The 18,745-nt window shown below is 46.2% G+C and overlaps 1 protein-coding gene across 4 annotated transcripts in view; it reads left to right on the top strand.

Annotated features, from left to right (window-relative positions):
- Positions 1-18,745, top strand: part of Pdzd2 (PDZ domain containing 2) — a 358,456-nt gene that overhangs the window by 164,956 nt on the left and 174,755 nt on the right. Inside the window, exon 1 of one of the 4 annotated variants that reach the window (XM_041632043.1) lies at positions 7,747-8,094. The exons of the other annotated variants lie outside the window; for them this stretch is intronic. The gene's annotated coding sequence lies outside the window, so the exon portion shown is untranslated. Of the gene's footprint in view, positions 1-7,746; positions 8,095-18,745 lie in introns of those variants that run through there. 4 annotated transcript variants of the gene reach the window in all.

Genomic DNA, 18,745 nt, shown 5'->3' with positions numbered 1-18,745 from the left:
TTATAGAGCAAGGCTTGAGGCAGCTCCCCCTGTGAGGCTGTGTTGAAGGACAGGAGACAGAGGAAGAGGAGGAAAGTGTAGATTGTTAGTGGCCTCTAAAGGGCTCACAGCGTAACTTCTCAGCTAGAGCATTCTTCTTGCTTTGAACTGGGGAGTCACTGGGTGAGACTGATCTGTGTCCCTTACCCGCTAGCTGCCAGAAGCAATCCTCGCTGCAGTTATGACATCTCCAGACATTACACATATCTTTACGTAGTGAGGGGAAGGTGCGAATAGGTCCTGGGTGCGACCCCAGGCTTACTTCCTAAGCCGCCATCCCGGGTGCTCCAGATACCCTTGTTGTATGTGATCTCCCTTCCTTGAGAAGCCTACATGGAGGAGCTTCACCATCAGAGTTAGGAACCCGGTGGGTGACAGTAGTGATATGGACTTTCTCCTGCCATATCTCCAAATGGACATAGAATCCTCAGGGGTGATGGTTGGAGAGCCGTGGTGAGAGCCAAATAAGTTACCACGAGTTTATTAGAAGATCAGAGATCGAGTGTTCAAAAGACAGGTCGCAGTGGGCTGGGGGAGGGGCGAGGAACACCAAGACGTCAGAATGGTCTTTGCGTGTTTGTAGGTAACAGGTGAATTGGTACAGTGAGTTGGGCACCCTCAGCAAAAGTCTAAAATGAATGGGTCTACCTGATTGTAAACTTGGCACAAAATAAGATTTGGTTGGAAAACACTATAACAACTAAGAACAGACTGATCTTACTGCCCAGTTTCATTGTCTGAAACAAAAATCTCAGTAATTCATGCTCTGCTGTAGTTTAGATGTTAGATGGGACCAAACAGGCCCATGTGCTAACGACACTGGCTCTAGATACTCCATTCTGTGGATCTCTAAGAGAGGGTAGTATGTAGGAAGTGCTTGGGTAATTAGCATCGTGCCCCAAAGACTGTGAGACCAAAGCTCTCTCCTTCATGCTTCCTGGCCAGGAGGAATTTAGTTTTCTCCAAGGAATACTTCCCGGCACTGCCACGCCCACCAAAGGCCTAAAAGCAATGAGTCTACCTAACCATGGGCCAGCACTTGTAAAACCATGAGCATCGACCTCTTCTCTTGAAGTTAATGCCATCAGGTATTTTGTTAAAGTGAAGCCAAATCTACTTCCCTGGATGATAGAAAGATGCCAAGCCTGGAATGAGAATTTAACGAGTTAAAATGCAGTGGGCCTAGGAAAGAACTTGGGGTCTAGAATAGAGACAATGAATGCTGGATTTTTAGTATTTGATTCTGTTGTACTTCACGAAAAATTAGAATTCTTGGTATAATAGCTTTGGAATCAAAGCCCCAAAAGATGTCCTATAGGGAACCACGGTTTCCCTTATGCATGGAAAATCCCAAGTTGATATCTTTGGGTTGATTTCCATTGCAAATGGTTCCATACTTCTGTGGGAGCCTCAATGGTGGTGATGTCATCTTCCCAGGAAGGTTTCAAAGGGAGAAAGAGGCAATGGGGGCATCTCTTGAGATATCACTACGTGTCTGTCCACATACACCGCACGAACTAAAGACCCTTTTGATTCTGAATATCATGTTCCTAATAACTACACCTGGAATGCCAGTGAGTCAACCCTGTCCCCATGTTACCTGACTGGGGAGGATTGGCGTTGTTAGTGGGTGGGCACTGTGTCAGAATCCAGAGATGTCTTCTTGTGCCTTGCTCAGCATCAGCTGCTGACACTGGCTTTGTATCTATGGAGACCTCGTGGCCTAGATGTGGCTGGGGAGCTTGGTGATCTCCTGGGAATTTCCGCTCGCTGTTTCTCTCCGGCTTTTTATAGTTACATAAGGTTTAGATCTGCTAGCAAACACTTGTATAATGATGCCTCTGTTTATAGACTCAGGATAAATTGCCCTAATGGGAAATATCTGTCTTCAGGAGTGACTTGGATCAAGGCTCTTTATTTTGTGTCTGTGTGCAGTTCATCTGCTTTTCTGAAAATCATTTTGATGTCTGCTTCATTCATGTGACTCGTCCCTTGCTGATAAACAATGGCACTCAATAAACCTCACAAAGCCTGTTTTTATCTAAAAGTAGCTGCCACTGGGAAATATGTGACCCAACCATGTTTGTTCCCATGGATGCTAAACCAAAAGACACCATTGGATTTGAAAACTCATAGAGGACATTGGATAGGAGACCCAGGAACTGACCAAAGCCTTGCCCACCAACATCCTGGGAATCTCCTTCCAATTCACTTGTCTTAGGGTCTCACAACACAAGAGAGTGGTACTTACTCAACTACTAAATTAATGAGCACCAGTGTTTAAAGATTATTTTATAGGATTTGCCTGTGTGTACATGAGCATTCTGTGTGTGTGGTTTCTATGCAAGCCAGAAGAGGGTGCCAGCTTCCCTGGAACTGGAGTTAACAGACAGTTGTGAGCCATCATGTGAGTGCTGGGAACTGAACCCTGGTCCCCTGCAAGAGCATCAGGTTCTCTTAACTGCTGAATCAACTCTCCAGCTCCCAGCTTTTTGTCTTGTTCATTTGGGTTCTTCAGTTCTGTAAACTGAAGCATGGCACTGTCTCTGCTGTGGAATGGCTCCATCCATCCCTTTCTGGTTGTACTAGGAAAAGGTTTCCTTCTGTACACCTGGTCTGTACTTACCATGGAGCCCTTGTTTTTGTTTCCAGCATCTCTGCCCACTGACTGAGGATGAACACGTAAAGACGGGAGGTAGTGGTGTGGGGAATGGAGCCCGCCCTTCTGAGTCAGACGAAATGAGTTTGAATTGGGACTCCAGCATTTACTAGCTGTGTTACTTCACCTCTTTGTGACTCAGTTTCTTTGTGCTCCATAAAACCAGTAATTACTCCTCCTTCACAGAGGTACTGCAACCTAAATGAGATAGATAGTAGGCATAAAATAGAACGGGCACAGTGCCCGTATAATAATAGTAAGAGCTTAATAATTCACGACTATCATCAGCTGCTGGTTGAGGAAGCAATGCTTTCTGCATGTTTAAACAGTTTACATAGGAGTGAATCCATGAAATATACTTATGCTCAACATACTTATGTTCAACAACCAAGGATGGACGCATTCTTAGAGGTACCCACCCAAATGCAAAGGTCCCTGTTGGGTAGATCATGGCATTTTCTCATGAGTTAATAATATTAGCCATGGAAGCCCAGGCCTTTTGCTGTCACATTTGATGGGATGACTGGGAAATACTGCAGTTCTGGGATGGCATGGGGACCCATTCTTCAATGTGGCTTCTGCCTAAACCTGCAGGACTTGCTAAGAATGGCAGTAGATAAGCGAAGATTACCAGTGATGTAGTGTGAGGCTCTTCTTATGTTAAGCTGGTCTGTATTAGGATAAGCGAGCCTTCTTTATATCTAACCCACATGTTAATGGTGTATTTAGTCTCTTACCTCTCCTGTCCTCTGATGAGATGAAGAACAGCTGGCCTGCATCCTCTTTATAGGAGAAGACTGTTAAGTTTGCCTGGGCCACTTTTTTCCGCACAGACTAAACAACTCCAGGTCCTTTAACCTTGCCTCATGGGTTCTGTTTTTCTGTCTCCTTAATCATTTTGGTTCTCTTTTGGAACTTTTCCAGTGTCTCCGCATCTTCTTTTAAATAAAGGACCCCAGGCTGAACACATGCCCTGGTAAGAGTGTGCCTGCTGTCAAACTCGTTACCACAGGATAACGTGAGCCATGGCACGCTTCACTTTTATGGTGGCTCTCTACGGTCGCAAGCATCCTAGTAGCGTGTTCCTGGTTCCTGTCAATCCACCAGGCAGATTCTTAGTCAGTGCATGACCCGCTTTGATCGCTACCCTTTCAGTTTGCCTTGAAACGAGACACTGAGCGCATTTGCGTCTGTCCCCGCTGATTATCACCCCCGAGGATACAATTCTGTAATCAGCCATCACGCTGAACCCCCAAACTGTCTTTAATGAGCCATTTCCTTAATGTGTTGAAGCTGCTTTGGTTTTCTTAACATATCAGCGATTCCCTCCTGGATCCGCACTATTCGTAGTCTCTGGGTGTCCGCAGAAAGATTTCCAGTATTATTGAAACCAGACCCGAGATAAAAATCATGGTGCACACTTGAAGTCTGTCTTTGTTTACTGAGCCATTGATCTCTTTTCCAGCCAGGAGTGGAGGCTGGGGGGAGGGAAAGACAGGCTAGTTCCTATCTTTCTGACAGTCTGATGAGAATGTCATATGTTTCCAAAGCTTTCCCGAAATTGAGACATTATGCAGATGTGAACAAATTGCTAATTCCCCCCCCCCCCATACACACCCTGAACTGATATTCAGTGGGAAAGAGGGCTATTTGTTTGCATTATCCTTGAATCCGTAGACTACTTTAAACAGCACAAATTGACCTATCATAACTTCTGTACCGGGTTGAAGTCATGGAAAAGCTAGATGCTGACACGTGACACTCAACCAGACACCCAAAAGGGAAAAGACACTATTGGAATTCTGATCAGACAATTATTCAAGCTTAGCTCCGTGAAACTTCTTAGATACTGAGGTGGCATGTGAAGGGATGCTAGTGTACCCACCGGGATGTCCACCCGAGGCAGAAGAGCTGGAAAAGGGAAGGGAGGGGGCATTAACCTCCATGATACCCCAACTTCCTGAACTGTGGGTCATGGCCCAATCATAACAGAATGTGGGGGCAGTGAGAAAAATGGAATAGCAAAAGGTTTCTAATGTTCCTAGCCAAAAGTAAATTCAGTATCAAATCTATTAAGAATCTGAAGTGGTTTGCCTGTGTTGCATCTTGCAAATTTAGTGTTATCTTTGGTATTCTCCAACCCTACCACTGCCCCCTCCCCTACCATGTGTGTGCGCGTGTCCGGAGCTTGCCAAATGGGTATTTTTAGGGGTCTTTTACTGGGGCTTGTGCTTGCCTATCAGGCTATACTTGGGTGGTCATCAAACCCCAGGGCTCTTCCTGTGTCGGTCTCCAGCCCCACTTATGCCACTATGTCTGCTTGTAACAGCCCTGGCTGTCCTGGAACTCGCTTGGTAGCCGAGGCTGGCCTTGAACTCACTGGGAGACCTACCTGCCTCTACCTCCCAAGTGCCAGATTAAAGGCATGCACCACCACTGCCCGAAGTGTCTGCTTTTCTTACATAGGTGCTGGAGGTCAAACTCAGGGCCCCTTACTGGGTCAACAAGCATATTACAAACTGACGTGTCTCCCCAGCCCCACATTCTAGTTCACACCATACAATGTGACAGCGTGAGCACTTGTGTGTGTCATTGGGCCACACAGCGATGACTCCGCCGAAACACCTCCACTCAGACTGTTTGTTACGGACTATGGTTTTGACTGCACAAAGCTTCCTGCTTGTCTAGAAATGTAACAATTCAATTATAGAAAATAGACAAAATTTTCCTACATCATTTCTCAGAACATAAGCATCAAGTTAGTTTATCCAATAGATTGGATTCTATTAGAGTCTGTGGTTTTAAAACCTTCAGTTTACGTTGCTAAATTGAGTTTTATAAAAATCATTAAATGAACACTGACTTGGAACTAGGACAGAATTTCTAGCAACTTCTGAAATGGTCCTAAACATACTTCTGTAGTAGAAAATGACATTTTTGGCTTTGAATTTTAGAGACAGGGTCTCACTATATAGCTTTAGCTGGTTTGGAAATAACTATGTAGACCAGGCTGGTCCCAAGCTCATAGAGTTCTGCCTGCCTCTGCTTCCCAAGTGCTGGGATTAAGGGCTTGCTCCACCTTGCCTGTCTTGATATTTATGTGAACAGCATTCTCAGCTGACAATTACAAAATGTCAACCAACTCTGGAAAATACTGAGGGTACCCTGTGTCCTGAAATATCAGATTTTCCACCCAAAATTTAGTTCTTTATGTAAAAAATAAACCGGCATCTTCCTATATCATACCGATTTGCTTTCATCTTTAATAAATGATAAAATGACATGTATGTGAAAGAAGTGTTTTAAGTCAGCTTCTTTATGCTTTATTACCAGCGTGTTTGGTTGGTTTGTCTCATTTATACACTCACATATCCAAGGTTGCATAACAGTTTCTCAGGCTGAAAGGAATTGCGAATGGAAAGAGTTCACAAAGTTTTGTTGCCTGGAAGCAAGACGCTTTTCTGTTAAGAGCGGAGATATAGTAGCCTCTTCTGAAAGCACAGGTCTTTGGAGGAACTGGCCAGCAAAGCCAGACACACACAGCGTTCCTGGGCCCTCCACCAGGTGGTGTTGGCCACTGGGACTCCCATGTTGACTGTGAAACTGTCAAAGAAGGGTTGCCACAGCCTGGCATTCCTGCCTTTTCCCGGTTTTCCTTATACTGGTCTGAATGAAGCTGAAGCGACTGGGGGAGGGGTAATCCGAGGTCTGGTAATCCTGGCGATTTTTTACCGTGTGCTCCTGGGCAGCTTCTGAGAGTGGGCAGATTTCCAGCCCTGGCTTGACATGGGTTGGCCTCTCCTAGGCTCTAATTACCCACTCCAGGGGCGGGAATGGTACTGGGAACTCTGCAGCCTTCTCCAGCTTCCTCCAATATAATTAATTGCATCGAATTCCAAAAGATTTGTCCGTTGCAAAACTCATTTACTCTCAGGAGCTGCCGGCTGTCTAGGCAGAGCCCTATAGCTAGAAGACACAGGATGAAGTGGAACTCTGCAAGATTTTGATACAAACCAAGGAGCTGGGAGGGTGTGTGCCTGTCTGCGCAAGTCCCAGGAGGGAGGCATCAGGCTGCAGTGAGCTTGTTTGTGCCGACATTCCTTCAATTAACCTCAGGAGCTCTCTATATCCCTAGCTCAACTCTGCCCGGGAGCACCAAGTTGGAGCCCTCCAGAACCAGGTGAAATATGTTTTGTTCGAGCAGCAGTTCCTTAATGGTTTGAGGTTTGGCACAGCCGAGCTTTTACGTTTCAACAAGTGTTAGGAATGGAAACATCGCAGAAAATACAATTGGAGTTTTGAAAAGAATGATGGGGCGGGGCCTCCCCTCAGCCTTCTCTCCTACTTAAAGAAAAGCAAACATTGTTTTCCTCAAGTCGTTCTTGCATTCTCATTAATTTAAGACAGGAAGCCTTCGGTGGGTGTGACATAAACAAGTTGGGCTCCTGGGTCGGGCTTCCTCGTCAGTTTGCAGCTGGAGAGATGGCTGCGCCGCCCAAGCCCTTTCGGGCCTCTCGGGGGATGACTTGTTGACTGAGCCCCGCAGAAGGTGGGAGGGGCAGGCGAGCGGAGAAGGTATAAAGGAAATGCTTTAACCGTGCAGTCACTGACGATTGTAATTCAGGGTTGGTGATTTTGGTTATTGCAGCAGAAGGAATCTTGATTTGGAGTCTCTGGAAAGTTCCCTGACATCCCGCCCGGTAGGATAGTTGTGATTTTACTTGGGGGCTCCCCCGCCCCAACAAGAAGCCAGGTTTCTGTGGACGGTGAAGCGGAGTAGTCATGAAATGATGTTTGGAGGTGCAGCTTCTTAGAGTGTAGAACTTCGGCCAGGGTGGGGGTACTGGGTGCCGGGCAAGCTGGGGAGCGTTTTCCCAGTTCACTGCAGGAAGCTCCCGCACACGAGATGTAAACAAAAGTGTCTGAAAGAGAAACCCCAAACTCCATGCAACCCTCGGGGCGGTTTCCTTTTCCCTGCAGAGGACCGGGTGAAGGGGAAAGGACTCAGGAATGCCGTGGAGTTTTGACAAGCGAGCAGTCGGGCTGGGATTGCATTACAGCCTTTTCATAACCCCCTCCACCCGCCGAGCAGGGAGGGGTCCTCCCGCACATCCGTAGCCCGCAGGGAGGAGCGTTGGCGACGTCCTGCAGGAGCTGAGGCTCGGGACCACGGGGCAGCCTAAGGGATTTGGAGAGGGCAGCGTCCCCGCGAAGCCTGCCCCTCCCCGCGTCCCCGGCTGCCAGCAGGTGCTCCGGCTAATGACGGGTCTCTGGGGCTTGCTCGGCTCAGCCCCAGCGGATTACCCGGAGGCCAGCTGTCCTGCCCCCAAGGCTCCCGGAGTGGCTGAGGAAAGAGGTCTGAGAGAAAGTTTCCAGCAGTGACTTCAAAACTGAAGGTAAGAATCTAACGGGAAAACCCAGGCCTTGCAATGTGATCCACACTGAGGTTGCTTAGTGAGGCTGGATCCGCCAGTGTGGGAATTTATCCACAAGTCTCCCAGAATGAGCAGCTACCTACTGGGCTTGTGACTTCCTACTGGGGATTTGCTTCTCTGAGATGTTTTGTATTCACTGAGGGGAGAGATTTGGAACTGGTTTGTCAATAATGACGTAAGGAGGGGCAACGTGTGTGGTGTCAGTGTGGTGTATGTTGTGGTTGAGGACGTCTAGGTGTCAGTTCTACTGGCCTTGGACTTTCTCCTGGCCTTTGGTCAGCTCTACCTTTGGTAGAGCAAAGCTGTTCCCTCTCCCATAGGGAACTGTGTGGATGTTTCCACACACAAGGCTGCCATCTCCTCTGGGGACAGATCTTTGCCCCAAATTACTAAACAGTGTGCTTAGACAGTAACCCTGTTCACCGATGCACAAACTGTTGTGATTAAGATACCCAGAAGTTAAAAGATTGTTTTGTTTGTTTTTTTGTTCTTAAAGGAAGGATGCTTGGGAAGAGGATAGGTTTTTATTGCTGCTGTTTTGGGTGTTTGTCTGGCCTTATTGAGACAGGGCCTCCCTCTGTATGTGAGCCCAGGCTGGCCCCAGACTTGTGGCGATCCCCCTACTAAAGGCTGCAGTGCCAGATTATAATATAGTTGTGAACTAGCTCTGGCAGAAGATGGCACTTTGGATCACATTGTCCTGCTGTAGTGCACAGTTGAGAAGTACTAAGAGAAGGGACTTCAAGTAATAAGAGTAAAGGGGAGGAAGCTGTCATCTTCAGAGAAAAGTTTTTTTAAGGTTTATTTATGTATATGAGCGCTCTGTCTTCATGCATACCAGAAGAGGGAATCAGATCCCATCACATATGGTTGTGAGCCACACATGTGGTAGCTGGGAATTGAACTCAGGACCTCTGATCTTTAACCACTGAGCCATCTCTCCAGCCCCAGAGAGAATGTGTTCCTAAGAATACAAACAATGTTTTTCTTTGCACAAAATGGGTCGAGTTGAATATGACAGGGAGCATAATTTATAAAACACAGCACTGTAACTGTTATAAATCCCAAACTCACATTATAGATGAACTAAAAAGTTAAGATTCAAGATTTTCAGACCTCCAGTCATACCTACACTGGCTCTAGGAATGGCTCTGGTACCCTGGGGTGACATTCGGAGCTTTGTGAATGGAGGCTCTGTTGGATTGGATAGAAAAGAATTAGCCAGGCAGTGGTGATGTGTGCCTTCAATCAACATGTGGGAGGGAGATCTCTGAGTTTGAGGCCAGCCAGATCTACAGAGCAAGTTCCAGGACAACCAGGGCTACACAGAGAAACCCTGTCTCATGCCCACCCCCCCCCCCAAAAGTTCCTAGATGGACCACAGCCAGAATGAAATGGGATATTGGGGGGAAAGTGTTGGGGGAAACCAATATGGACTCGGTTCCTAAGGTTTGCCCCAATCTCTGGACCTGCTCTGCTAGGTTTAACTGTAGCTGTTCGGAGGTCCACTTAGAGAGCCCTGCCCCTTGTCCATAGTGGAAGGGAGCTAGTATAGGAGAGGCAGCCACACCATAAACTACCCAGCATCCTATCACACATGGTAGATTCCGCTCAGCCTCTGTTGCTGCTAATGTCTGGATGCTCCGGGGTCCTCACCCTGCAGAATCCTTGAAGGGGTTCCCCTTCCTCCCTGTCTCCTGGACATGCTGTTCAGTCCTACCTTCAGTGGGATACCATTTCTCCAGAGTTTTGTCCTGGCAAATGTGACCTGCCTTCTTCAGTGTGTGCTCCAGGGAGTTGGTTGGACTCTTGCCAATTCTTGTGTGACTTCCGATTCTTCTTCTGGCATCCAGCGGGAAGCCCAAGCTGTCCTTTATCAAAGTACCTTCACCAGTAATTTTTAAGTCACTGATTGATGATTGATTGATACTGTGTATCACTATGTCGCCTTGGCTGGCTTCAAGCTTGCTGCGTAGACCAGACTGGCTCCTGCCTCCCAAGTGCTGGAATTAACAGTATGCACCCAGCACATTCAGTCCGAGAATCACTTGTTTTAATAAGACTTATTACTGGGACAGCCATCATTCCCCTACCCCTCTCGAGCACTAGTTCCTGTGCCCCAAGGACAGCTACTTTTTTTTTATTTTTTAAATTTATTTATTTATTAAGGATTTCTGCCTCGTCCCCACAACCGCTTCCCATTTCCCTCCCCCTCCCCCGATTAAGTCCCCCCCCCCCTCATCTGCTCGAAGAGCAATCAGGGTTCCCTGACCTGTGGGAAGCCCAAGGACTGCCCACCTCTATCCAGGTCTCGTAAGGTGAGCATTCAAACTGCCTAGGCTCCCACAAAGCCAGTACGTGCAAGTAGGATCAAAAACCCATTGCAATTGTTCTTGAATTCTCAGTATTCCTCATTGAAGGACAGCTACTTTCAACATAGCCTACCCATCTTAAGTGTTGGAAGCATCCTGCCTGCTCTGTGGCTCATCTTTTCTTGCAGAGCCTGTCCTCTTCCAACTACACCCGGAGTTTGCTACCCTTGAGCAAAACTGTGTGCATTAGCAGCGAGACTCACTTGGCAGTGGGCACAATGAACTAAAAGAGTACAGGAGTGTTTTAAGTTCAGGGGAAGGAACTAAGCCATCACAGTGTGCCCGTGTGCCACTGAACTGGGGATGCTTTGCACCTTTTTCTCATGGGCATCCTTACCATCTAACCCCCCCCAAAGCCTTGCCATGTATGTTCTGTTTCATAAGTGCCCAAGAAGACATATGAAGTCAGTGTTTTGAGAGCCTCCAGCGCTAACTGTTGGGTTGAGCTAGGTTTGAACTCCACAGTGGAAATCCCTTTCCCTTTGGATCAGGAAAGTGTTGCTCATCCTAGACTTTTGGCTCTGAACAGTTTTTTTCTAGAGTTTTTGTTTTGTTTTGTTTTTTGGTTTTTGTTGTTGTTGTTGTTTTTTAATAAGAGTTCTCTTTCTCTGTTCTAAAGCACCATTAATTTAGAGGAAGATTTTATGGACTGGATTATTAAACTCTTATTCATTCTATTGTATTTCCTGCTTCCTTTTTTAAAAGTTTTGCTTCCTGGGAAATTTCCTCATTTTATCCTCCAGACCATATATCCCATTTTTATGTCGGCCCTCAAATCTCTAAATCCCAAGAGCTGCTTAGGATTCCAAGCTGTCTTAGAATAACCTCCTGCTATTGTCTCAGGGATGAAAAGGCTCTCCACTCCACCATCCTCGGGACAGCGTCTTTGAAGAACTTCTCTCCTCCCTGCATTGTTCCTGTTTCCTCTCATTTCCCCTTAGCTGTTTGTTTTGGTTTTTAATCTCTTCCATGGTAAAGGCGTTCCTAACATGTTTGATGATCCTTGACCCATCTCTGAAATGCTAATTGGAAAGTCTGAACGGCTGGGGTTGATTCCGAGGAACATTTTATTAAGGGGGACCCAGGGCAGTGCCTTCAAACACACAATGCCTGGCACAAATACACTCTCCATATGGGTTTGCACAGTAACTGAACGGCGTAGGAGCTTGCCGAGGCCAGGATCCAGTAATTGTTAAGCTCTTAAAGTGACTTGAAAGCGCATCTCAAGGCCTCCACTGAAGACTCGCTGGCTGGTGGTGTCAATGGAGAACTCTGTCCAACAGAAGCACTTTCTTCCCTTAGGCAACTGCCTAGGTGGAGAGACATCTCTGTGAACGGGGACTCTCTGGCAGTGGCATTCTGAAGGGAATAAAAAGCTATAGCATTTGCTCCGGAGACCTTCTCTTCTCCCATTTACTGGTGCCCCCTCACCCACCAGCTTCAATAGGTGATTCCATGTCTGGTTCCATATCTGGAGTTGCTCTGATGCAGCTGAGAAAAGAGGCAGAAGAGTGAAGGCTGGGATCCCACGGCTTCATATACTGACCCTTGGCCAGCCTACCTACATTTGGGGGCACCCCTGTCTGGTTGGTACTCCTACTTCGCAGGGGTCCCTGGGGATGCTGGGGATGAAGGCCAGCAAGTAGCCTTCCAGGCTTTTCCCCAAGGCTGTCTAGAATCAGCTTGTTCTCATTGGAAGTCAGGTACTGGCAGTTAGTTACTGCTAGTTTATGTGCCTGTCCCCTTCCCAAACCTGCAGTCACTCCTCCTCCCATTTGCTTTAGCCTAGCTCAACTTGCAAGCTTTTAAACATCCAGCCAGCGGTGTGTAGTTTCTGCCTGATGTTCCCAGCTTCGCCCTGAGATTTTCCTCAGTTCCTTCTCCTGTGTTTATGTCCCACCCCTACAGGTACCAGCTGGAGTAGATGCACAAACAGTTGTACCTGCACATTGTACCTGAAGGGGCCCTAGGCTCTGAATGGGTTGGTTATTGGCTGAGTGATTTGGAACTGAATGTCGATTACTGGCTGGAGCGTGTGGGGCAAAGGGTATTTCTGAGTATTTGATGCTCCAGCTTACAAGGTTCCGTGTTCATGATTTCTGTGAAGCACGTTCCTGTGCCTTTGTATCTCCAGTCCTCCCCCAGCCTCCTAACGAGTGGTGGGAAAATCGTGCAGACTTAGAAAAGCTGTTCTCTCAGATGCTCAGCCTGTCCCGTCAGGGCACTTTTCATCCATCCACAACCCAGAGTGATGAGGTGTGAAAATAGATCTGTGTGGAGTTTGTTCACTCCTTAGAGAAAGATACAAAATAGCAGTCTTTTGTTGTCTTCCACATCTAGCTGCCTGCAACCCCTGGCCTCGAGCCTCCAACCTGAGGGCAACGTAATGGAGAAAGCCATTACAGAGAGATGGAGAATGTGGCTGGTACCCACCTTCTCCTCACCCCCTTAAGCCATTTTGGGTCAAGGTTTTGAATCATTTGTCACCAACATGATACAGGTGGAGATTTAATCATAAATCACCTTATCTCTGAAAGGAGTTAGGAAACCACAGGCTCAGCTAGGAGCAGCCCACTTCCTCATTTTATTCTGCTACTGGGTTCCTCTCAACTCAGCCTCTTTTGCCAGCAGATAAGAATAACCTAATTCTCTTCCCACTCCAAAGGTAACAGTAACAATTGAGACACTTGGGGAGTAGGGAGAGGGTTTATTGTTGTTGTTGTTTGCTTTGCAGATTGCAGTAAAACCTAGTGAAGATTCATTTGAATGAGGAAACCTAGAACAGTCTAACTCAAAAGCCAAGGGCCAATTTTAACCTACCCCTGGTTTCACACCACACAATTTCCTTTGTCTTCTGGACTTGCTATTTGCTTTGCAGACTTGGGGGTGTTTAAAGATGATATAAACTCTGGAAGGGCTTGGCAGTGTTGGAAGAATACAACGGAGGAGAAAACAGACCGCCATTCTGTGTTTTCTGGTTTGACTCAAGTGGCAGGGACGCTCTCTATTTTTATGAATGAAGAGCTTGTCTGAGCAATTCCATTCCTGCTCAAAAACCCCAGCCAGAAGGGCAGCCCCTTCATTGCAGAAGTCTCTGTACCACTGCTGTCCCGGTTATACCGTGTGCCTTGTTAAAGCAGGACTATAAGGAAGAAGAGTGCTTCACACTATAATATCGCGAAGGTTTTCTGAATGAGTCCCTGCCAAGGCACCTGTATGGGCTTACCCCCTCTACACAAGGATCTTAATGTGTGTATGTTGGGGGATGGGAGGTACACACATGCCACAGCACACATGTGAAGTCAGGACAACTTTTGGCACATGCCACAATGCACACGTGAGGTCAGAGGACAACATTTCAGGGTGAGTTTTCTCCCACCTTGTTTCTGGCTTCCCATTTTACTGTAGGAGCCAACGTTAGGGTTACAGATGCAGGCTGTCAAATCTGGCTTTTTAAAGTAGGCTTTAGGATGGAACTCAAGTTTTAGCCACACAGCCCTTTTGCCAGCCCTACATAATGATCTTATGAAGATACTCTTATCCCCATTTCCCAAGGAGCTCATACAAGCCATGCTATTTAAAGAAATGGTTCAAGGCGGTCAGTGCTTCAGTGATGGTGCCGAGATCCCGTTGTTGGCTTCATTCAGAGCCCACTCCACGCTGAGCTTTCCACTGTGGAATTCATTGTATCTTAAACACCCTTATACCGTCTGTGCTGTTCAGAGGGAATTCAGACACTGTTGTGAATGAGTAAACACAAGGATTTTTTTTATACTATAAACTCATTGATGTTTTAACGGCAACACATTTTCCCCATAGAATCAAAGACCTTAATTTATCTAGCTCTTCCTAGAGAATTGTGCAGAACCGTAGTATGGGTTACAAAATCTGAGATCTCTTGAGAGGTGACCATGCAACATTTAGTTGTTTTTGTTTTTTGAGATAGGGTCTCATAAGCTGGGTGGCTTCCAACTCCTGACCCTCCTGGCCTTCACCAGCCAAGTCCTGGAATTACAAGCATGTATCCTCCTTTTCGTCCTTCTGACTTCTCTCCGCCTCCCCACACACCACGCTTAGGAGATGACTTCTCCTTCCTCCGAGTTCCAGATTCCCATTGCTCTTACTAGAACCCTGCATAAAAGTGCATGGCATCTGGGAAACACAAATATTTTTGTGACTGTTTCCAGGGGCCCCTGTTGAAAGTTAAGCATGAGCTGGCAGAGAGTTGCTGTTTGGGATATCGATCCCTGAAATGCGTCCTGCCAAGAGCCATTTTCCAGGTATTTTTCTCATAACATGTCTTATTGCTCTTTTCAATTTAGAGATAATATATCAAACTCATTCATTATTTGAGACTTTTGGCTGACCTCTGAGATTCTTTTCTTAATTGCCAGCCGATAGAAAATACAAGTGGAAAAAGCGCATTACTGTGCAAACTTTGAAGTTTGATATCTTTGGAATTGGACTCATAGGGCTAGAAGGTAAAGGAAAATAAGGAGATGATTTTGCCTGGTTGATGGGTGTCTTGACAGTTTCATTTTTTTGGTCATTTATAAACACTTTTTTGGTATTTTATAAACAAATACACTATGCCTTAGACTATTAAAAAAGTGTTCCAAATTACTTCAAGTTCTTGTTATTAGCAAACTCAGTACATCTGTGATGTAGCAGAAGTTCTTGATACTTCCGTTAGGTTTATCATATGGTCCAGTCCTTTCACACAGTGCATAATATTTGAAAAAGCAAAAATATGTCTATCTTGGGCTAGAGACATGGCTGTATGGGTAAGAGCACTTGCTCTGGAAGCATGAGGACCTGAGTTCAAATCCCCAGCACCCACATAAAAATCTGAGCACAACTGTGAACTTATAACCCCAGCATTGAACAGTGGAAATAGGAGTCTTCCCCAGAGCTCTCTGGCCAGCCAGCATGGCTGAAGCTCAGAGTTTCTAGTTTAGCGAGACTGTCTCAAGGCAGTAAAGGGGAGACCAATAGCGGAAACTAGCCAACATCCTGCTCCTGTCTCCACATGTGTGTGCACGGATGCAAGTACTTGCACACTCATGCATGTGCCACACACACAACACACACAAACATATGTACTAAATATATCTGAATATTCACGATGCATATGGCAGACATGTGTGGCTTTCTTGTCTTTCCCGTGGCCCCAAATTCATTTTCTGGCTTCCTCTGTACCAGGAGAATCATGTTTCTGATCTATAACACTGGGTTCCCTTGCCTTTTGCTTCTGGCTGGATCCAGCCAATCAATAGGACTCCAACTGGCAGAAGATGGGAAGCAAGAGGAGAGAGGATTGAAGTGTTCGTTACTCACTCACGGTCTTCCCAAACTTGCTGAGGTTCTGACAACAGTCAATTTCTCCCAAGCTCTTGACAGGCAGTTTGCTCATGGCTGCAGCTCCCATCTGGTTTGGTAATGCGGATTCCTTCTCCCCTTTGCTTTTCAGTTGTGAAGACGCCAACCTCTGGGTGCTGTGCCTCGCCTGGCCCTTCTGTAAACCATCCCCGTAGGAAACTCTTTGAACTCAACCCTTCAATGTGCTTCTGATTCCTGGACATTGACTGATACATTTCTCTTCCTGATGTACTTTTTTATCTTTCCTTTTTTTAAAAAAGATTTATTTATTTATTATGTATACAACTTTCTGCCTCCGTGTATACCCACATGCCAGAGGAGGGCGCCAGATCTCATTACAGATGGTTTAGAGCCACCATGTGGTTGCTGGGAATTGAACTCAGGACCTCTGGAAGAGCAGACAGTGCTCTTAACCACCGAGCCATCTCTTCAGCCACTGTCTTTCTTTTTTTTTTTTTTTAAGACAGGGTCTCACTTTGTAGCCTTGTCTGGCCTGGAACTCATTATAAGACTATCCTGGTCTTAAATTCACAGAGATCACCTGGCTCTCCCTCACAGGTGCTAAGATTAAAGGCACATGCCACCATGTTGGGCCCTACTAATCTTTTTTTTTTTTTGGTTTTATTGAGCTATACATTTTTCTCTGCTCCCCTCCCTTCCTCTCCCCTTCCCTGCAACCTTCTCTCAAGGTCCCAATTTATTCAGGAGATCTTGTCTTTTGCTACTTCCCATGTAGACTAGATCCATGTATCTCTTAGGGTCCTCATTGTTGTCTAGGTTCTCTGGGATTGTGAAATGTAGGCTGGTTTTCTTTGCTTTATGTTTGAAAACTACTTGTGAGTGAGTATGTATGATAATTGTCTTTCTGGGTTTGGGTTACCTCACTCAATATGCTTTCTAGATCTATCCATTTGTGTACAAATTTCAAAACGTCATTTTCTGCTGTGTAGCACTCCATTGTGTAAATGTACCATATTTTTTTTTATCCATTCTTTGGTCGAGGGGCATTTAGGTTGTTTCCAGGTTCTGGTTATGACAAACAATGCTGCTGTGAACATAGTTGAGCACATGTCCTTGTGCTCAATGACTGAGCATCAAAACAACTCTGAGATTCCATCTTACACCTGTAAGAATGGCCAAGATCAAAAACACTGACGGCTTATGCTGGAGAGGATGTGGGTGAGGTAAAGGGAACACTCCTGCATTGCTGGTGGGGAGTGCAAGCTAGTACAGCCCCTTTAAATATCAGTATGGTGATTTCTCAAATTTAGGAAATAACCTTCAAGACCTAGCAATACCCCTTTTGAGTCTATATCCAAAGGGCCCTACTAGTCTTAATTATAAAATCTGGCTCTAAGATGCCAAACTCATTGGCTTGACCACATCTGAATGGAACTGTCTCTTTTCTGAGTTGTTTTGCATAATCTTTTTTTTTTTTAATTTTTCTGAGACAGGGTTTCTCTGTAGCTTTGGAGCCTGTCCTGGCACTAGCTCTTGTAGACCAGGCTGGCCTCAAACTCACAGAGATCTGCCTGCCTCTGCCTCCCAAGTGCTGGGATTAAAGGCGTGCGCCACCACCGCCCAGCCTGTTTCGCATAATCTTATTTCTGTTGTTCTTCTCTATTAGATTCCAAGTCCCAGGTTGGGTGGGGGTGAAGAGAATTATATAGAGAAGTATATCTAATAATGCTGTTTGGCATCCAGAAGTCATAACAATTTATAACTCCTGAGGTCAAATAATGTACAGAGAGAAGTGCAGGATTTGTGGATATCATTTGTCTGTGAGTGTTAATGGATTTCATAACCTGTCTGTATGTATTGGCTCACTGTGCAGTCAGTAATGGCCTGGGAGATGTTGGTAATGCATTGTGTGAGGTGCATGGGCTCATGTCCTCCAGAACCAGGGCTCTCATGAAGGACTAGAATACTAGAATATTGAAGTAGAAGGGATTCCCACAGCATGTCTAATCCAGTTTCCTTCTGAGGTGAAGTTCAGGTTGAGAAGCTCAGAGCTTTTGTCTGAAGCAGGTTTAGTAGGTGGCAGGGAGACCGCCAGATTGGGTATCCCAACTGCCCTGCTAGGGTCTTTTCCCATCTTGCTCTGGTCACACCCTCCCAGTTATCTCCTATGTGTTTCTACTGCAGCGGCTGACCTACACCAGGTATCCTTAAAGAAGCCCTGCTTGCCGCCCCTTATTGCTTCCCTCTGAGCGGCAAATGCAAACCAGGCAGTCATGCTCTGAGCTCATAAAAGAGCCTAATGGGATACAGACGGTGGATTCCAATGCAAGCTCCGGCCTTAGTGCCATGTGCTCACTGCTGGGAGCCTACTCAAACTGATCCGTAGCAACTCTTGGACTTAACTCCCCACCAACTTTCAACTTGGAGCAGCGTTTTATGTGGGTGTACGAGGTGCTGGGGTTGGATTGGGTGAGTTAGAGGCTGTGCTAAGGAGAGCCAGATTCCTGCACTCTGCTGCAGGAGATGTGGTCTCTTTCAGCTAGGTCACAGCTGCTGGCTGACGCTATCCCTGGAGGGCATTTGCACACGCGTAAGTGCATGTACGTGCGCATGCACACTCACACATACACACACAGATCTGTGAAGGAACAATTGGCTTTTATGGGTACAGAAGCCATAAGGAATCTTATTCTCTCTAAACCAGAACCCTTTACTGTGAAATTCATTGCCTCAATTAGTTTCAGGTAGACAAAAAGCTTTTCCTAAAAAAAAAACAGAAAGCCAACTAGGTAGGCCACTTTAGGAAAGCTCATGTCTGCACAGATAAGATGACACCTCCGCTCTGCATGCTGCCCTTGCCTCTGTGGAAGTCAACCACAGGCCTGATGCAGCCTTGCCCC

This window comes from Microtus oregoni, unplaced genomic scaffold (genome assembly GCF_018167655.1).
Source record: "Microtus oregoni isolate MIOR12 unplaced genomic scaffold, Mior012 000040F_ref0000088, whole genome shotgun sequence".
Taxonomy (NCBI): domain Eukaryota; kingdom Metazoa; phylum Chordata; class Mammalia; order Rodentia; family Cricetidae; genus Microtus; species Microtus oregoni.
This window is presented reverse-complemented; position numbering and strand designations above follow the sequence as displayed.